A 5,704-nucleotide genomic window follows, 5' to 3' on the forward strand; every position below is an offset into this window, starting at 1 on the left:
CATTACGGCTCGCCTTTAGGTGTCCTCCTCGGGATAGCGTCATTTAAAGAACGAGGGTCAGCAGAACGTAAAAAAAAAAAAAAAAAAAAAAAACGGAAAAAGAATCTGGAAAAAAAATGTGAAAAAAACCGAAGGAGCTTGCCAAAGATGAGGCCATTACGGCTCGCCTTTAGGTGTCCTCCTCGGGATAGCGTCATTTAAAGAACGAGGGTCAGCAGAACGTAAAAAAAAAAAAAAAAAAAAAAAAAAAAAAAAAAAAAAAAAAAAAAAAAAAAAAACGGAAAAAGAATCTGGAAAAAAACTTTGAAAAAAACCGAAGGAGCTTGCCAAAGATGAGGCCATTACGGCTCGCCTTTAGGTGTCCTCCTCGGGATAGCGTCATTTAAAGAACGAGGGTCAGCAGAACGTTAAAAAAAAAAAAAAAAAACCGGAAAAAGAATCTGGAAAAAAACTGTGAAAAAAACCGAAGGAGCTTGCCAAAGATGAGGCCATTACGGCTCGCCTTTAGGTGTCCTCCTCGGGATAGCGTCATTTAAAGAACGAGGGTCAGCAGAACGCAAAAAAAAAAAAAAAAAAAAAAAAAAAAAAAAAGGGAAAAAGATCTGTGAAAAAAACCGAAGGAGCTTGCCAAAGATGACGCCATTACGGCTCGCCTTTAGGTATCCTCCTCGGGATAGCGTAATTTAAAGAACGAGGGTCAGCAGAACGTAAAAAAAAAAAAAAAAAAAAAACGGAAAAAGAATCTGGAAAAAAACTGTGAAAAAAACCGAAGGAGCTTGCCAAAGATGAGGCCATTACGGCTCGCCTTTAGGTGTCCTCCTCGGGATAGCGTCATTTAAAGAACGAGGGTCAGCAGAACGTAAAAAAAAAAAAAAAAAAAAAAAAAAAAAAAAAAAAAAACGGAAAAAGAATCTGGAAAAAAACTGTGAAAAAAACCGAAGGAGCTTGCCAAAGATGAGGCCATTACGGCTCGCCTTTAGGTATCCTCCTCGGGATAGCGTAATTTAAAGAACGAGGGTCAGCAGAACGTAAAAAAAAAAAAATAAAAATAAAAAAATAAAAAAAAAAAAAAAAAAAAAAAAAACGGAAAAAGAATCTGGAAAAAAAATGTGAAAAAAACCGAAGGAGCTTGCCAAAGATGAGGCCATTACGGCTCGCCTTTAGGTGTCCTCCTCGGGATAGCGTCATTTAAAGAACGAGGGTCAGCAGAACGTAAAAAAAAAAAAAAAAAAAAAAAAAAAAAAAAAAAAAACGGAAAAAGAATCTGGAAAAAAACTGTGAAAAAAACCGAAGGAGCTTGCCAAAGATGAGGCCATTACGGCTCGCCTTTAGGTGTCCTCCTCGGGATAGCGTCATTTAAAGAACGAGGGTCAGCAGAACGTTAAAATAAAAAAAAAAAAAAAAAAAAAACGGAAAAAGAATCTGGAAAAAAACTGTGAAAAAAACCGAAGGAGCTTGCCAAAGATGAGGCCATTACGGCTCGCCTTTAGGTGTCCTCCTCAGGATAGCGTCATTTAAAGAACGAGGGTCAGCAGAACGTTAAAAAAAAAAAAAAAAAAAAAAGGGAAAAAAATCTGTGAAAAAAACCGAAGGAGCTTGCCAAAGATGAGGCCATTACGGCTCGCCTTTAGGTATCCTCCTCGGGATAGCGTAATTTAAAGAACGAGGGTCAGCAGAACGTAATAAAATAAAAAAAAAAGAAAACGGAAAAAGAATCTGGAAAAAAACTGTGAAAAAAACCGAAGGAGCTTGCCAAAGATGAGGCCATTACGGCTCGCCTTTAGGTGTCCTCCTCGGGATAGCGTCATTTAAAGAACGAGGGTCAGCAGAACGTTTAAAAAAAAAAAAAATAAAAAAAAAATAAAAAAATAAAAAAATAAAAAAAAAAACGGAAAAAGAATCTGGAAAAAAAATGTGAAAAAAACCGAAGGAGCTTGCCAAAGATGAGGCCATTACGGCTCGCCTTTAGGTATCCTCCTCGGGATAGCGTAATTTAAAGAACGAGGGTCAGCAGAACGTAATAAAATAAAAAAAAAAAAAAACGGAAAAAGAATCTGGAAAAAAACTGTGAAAAAAACAGAAGGAGCTTGCCAAAGATGAGGCCATTACGGCTCGCCTTTAGGTGTCCTCTTCGGGATAGCGTAATTTAAAGAACGAGGGTCAGCAGAACGTAAAAAAAAAAAAAAAAAAAAAAAAAAAAAAAAAAGGAAAAAGAATCTGGAAAAAAAATGTGAAAAAAACCGAAGGAGCTTGCCAAAGATGAGGCCATTACGGCTCGCCTTTAGGTGTCCTCCTCGGGATAGCGTCATTTAAAGAACGAGGGTCAGCAGAACGTTAAAAAAAAAAAAAAAACAAAAAACGGAAAAAGAATCTGGAAAAAAACTGTGAAAAAAACCGAAGGAGCTTGCCAAAGATGAGGCCATTACGGCTCGCCTTTAGGTGTCCTCCTCGGGATAGCGTCATTTAAAGAACGAGGGTCAGCAGAATGTTAAAATAAAAAAAAAAAAAAAAAAAAAAACGGAAAAAGAATCTGGAAAAAAACTGTGAAAAAAACCGAAGGAGCTTGCCAAAGATGAGGCCATTACGGCTCGCCTTTAGGTGTCCTCCTCAGGATAGCGTCATTTAAAGAACGAGGGTCAGCAGAACGTTAAAAAAAAAAAAAAAACAAAAAAAGGGAAAAAAATCTGTGAAAAAAACCGAAGGAGCTTGCCAAAGATGAGGCCATTACGGCTCGCCTTTAGGTATCCTCCTCGGGATAGCGTAATTTAAAGAACGAGGGTCAGCAGAACGTAATAAAATAAAAAAAAAAGAAAACGGAAAAAGAATCTGGAAAAAAACTGTGAAAAAAACCGAAGGAGCTTGCCAAAGATGAGGCCATTACGGCTCGCCTTTAGGTGTCCTCCTCGGGATAGCGTCATTTAAAGAACGAGGGTCAGCAGAACGTAAAAAAAAAAAAAAAAAAAAAAAAAAAAAAAAAAAGGAAAAAGAATCTGGAAAAAAACTGTGAAAAAAACCGAAGGAGCTTGCCAAAGATGAGGCCATTACGGCTCGCCTTTAGGTGTCCTCCTCGGGATAGCGTCATTTAAAGAACGAGGGTCAGCAGAACGTTAAAAAAAAAAAAAAAAAAAACCGGAAAAAGAATCTGGAAAAAAACTGTGAAAAAAACCGAAGGAGCTTGCCAAAGATGAGGCCATTACGGCTCGCCTTTAGGTGTCCTCCTCGGGATAGCGTCATTTAAAGAACGAGGGTCAGCAGAACGCAAAAAAAAAAAAAAAAAAAAAAAAAAAGGGAAAAAGATCTGTGAAAAAAACCGAAGGAGCTTGCCAAAGATGACGCCATTACGGCTCGCCTTTAGGTATCCTCCTCGGGATAGCGTAATTTAAAGAACGAGGGTCAGCAGAACGTAAAAAAAAAAAAAAAAAAAAAAACGGAAAAAGAATCTGGAAAAAAACTGTGAAAAAAACCGAAGGAGCTTGCCAAAGATGAGGCCATTACGGCTCGCCTTTAGGTGTCCTCCTTGGGATAGCGTCATTTAAAGAACGAGGGTCAGCAGAACGTAAAAAAAAAAAAAAAAAAAAAAAAAAAAAAAAAAAAAAAAAAAAAAAAAAAAAAAAAAAAAAAAACGGAAAAAGAATCTGGAAAAAAACTGTGAAAAAAACCGAAGGAGCTTGCCAAAGATGAGGCCATTACGGCTCGCCTTTAGGTATCCTCCTCGGGATAGCGTAATTTAAAGAACGAGAGTCAGCAGAACGTAAAAAAAAAAAAAAAAAAAAAAAAAAAAAAAAAAAAAAAAAAAAAAAAAAAAAAAACGGAAAAAGAATCTGGAAAAAAAATGTGAAAAAAACCGAAGGAGCTTGCCAAAGATGAGGCCATTACGGCTCGCCTTTAGGTGTCCTCCTCGGGATAGCGTCATTTAAAGAACGAGGGTCAGCAGAACGTAAAAAAAAAAAAAAAAAAAAAAAAAAAAAAAAAAAAAAAAAACGGAAAAAGAATCTGGAAAAAAACTTTGAAAAAAACCGAAGGAGCTTGCCAAAGATGAGGCCATTACGGCTCGCCTTTAGGTGTCCTCCTCGGGATAGCGTCATTTAAAGAACGAGGGTCAGCAGAACGTTAAAAAAAAAAAAAAAAAAAAACCGGAAAAAGAATCTGGAAAAAAACTGTGAAGAAAACCGAAGGAGCTTGCCAAAGATGAGGCCATTACGGCTCGCCTTTAGGTGTCCTCCTCGGGATAGCGTCATTTAAAGAACGAGGGTCAGCAGAACGCAAAAAAAAAAAAAAAAAAAAAAAAAAAAAAGGGAAAAAGATCTGTGAAAAAAACCGAAGGAGCTTGCCAAAGATGAGGCCATTACGGCTCGCCTTTAGGTATCCTCCTCGAGATAGCGTAATTTAAAGAACGAGGGTCAGCAGAACGTAAAAAAAAAAAAAAAAAAAAAAAACGGAAAAAGAATCTGGAAAAAAACTGTGAAAAAAACCGAAGGAGCTTGCCAAAGATGAGGCCATTACGGCTCGCCTTTAGGTGTCCTCCTCGGGATAGCGTCATTTAAAGAACGAGGGTCAGCAGAACGTAAAAAAAAAAAAAAAAAAAAAAAAACGGAAAAAGAATCTGGAAAAAAAATGTGAAAAAAACCGAAGGAGCTTGCCAAAGATGAGGCCATTACGGCTCGCCTTTAGGTGTCCTCCTCGGGATAGCGTCATTTAAAGAACGAGGGTCAGCAGAACGTAAAAAAAAAAAAAAAAAAAAAAAAAAAAAAAAAAAAAAAAAAAAAAAAAAAAAAAAAAAACGGAAAAAGAATCTGGAAAAAAAATGTGAAAAAAACCGAAGGAGCTTGCCAAAGATGAGGCCATTATGGCTCGCCTTTAGGTGTCCTCCTCGGGATAGCGTCATTTAAAGAACGAGGGTCAGCAGAACGTAATAAAAAAAAAAAAAAAAAAAAAAAAAAAAACGGAAAAAGAATCTGGAAAAAAACTTTGAAAAAAACCGAAGGAGCTTGCCAAAGATGAGGCCATTACGGCTCGCCTTTAGGTGTCCTCCTCGGGATAGCGTCATTTAAAGAACGAGGGTCAGCAGAACGTTAAAAAAAAAAAAAAAAAAAACCGGAAAAAGAATCTGGAAAAAAACTGTGAAAAAAACCGAAGGAGCTTGCCAAAGATGAGGCCATTACGGCTCGCCTTTAGGTGTCCTCCTCGGGATAGCGTCATTTAAAGAACGAGGGTCAGCAGAACGCAAAAAAAAAAAAAAAAAAAAAAAAAAAAAAAAAGGGAAAAAGATCTGTGAAAAAAACCGAAGGAGCTTGCCAAAGATGAGGCCATTACGGCTCGCCTTTAGGTATCCTCCTCGGGATAGCGTAATTTAAAGAACGAGGGTCAGCAGAACGTAAAAAAAAAAAAAAAAAAAAAAAACGGAAAAAGAATCTGGAAAAAAACTGTGAAAAAAACCGAAGGAAGCCAAAGATGAGGCCATTACGGCTCGCCTTTAGGTGTCCTCCTCGGGATAGCGTCATTTAAAGAACGAGGGTCAGCAGAACGTAAAAAAAAAAAAAAAAAAAAAAAAACGGAAAAAGAATCTGGAAAAAAAATGTGAAAAAAACCGAAGGAGCTTGCCAAAGATGAGGCCATTACGGCTCGCCTTTAGGTGTCCTCCTCGGGATAGCGTCATTTAAAGAACGAGGGTCAGCAGAACGTAAAAAAAAAAAAAAAAAAAAAA

The sequence above is a fragment of the Arachis ipaensis genome, chromosome B1, assembly GCF_059453495.1.
Source record: "Arachis ipaensis isolate K30076 ecotype BB chromosome B1, ASM5945349v1, whole genome shotgun sequence".
In the NCBI taxonomy this organism is placed as follows: domain Eukaryota; kingdom Viridiplantae; phylum Streptophyta; class Magnoliopsida; order Fabales; family Fabaceae; genus Arachis; species Arachis ipaensis.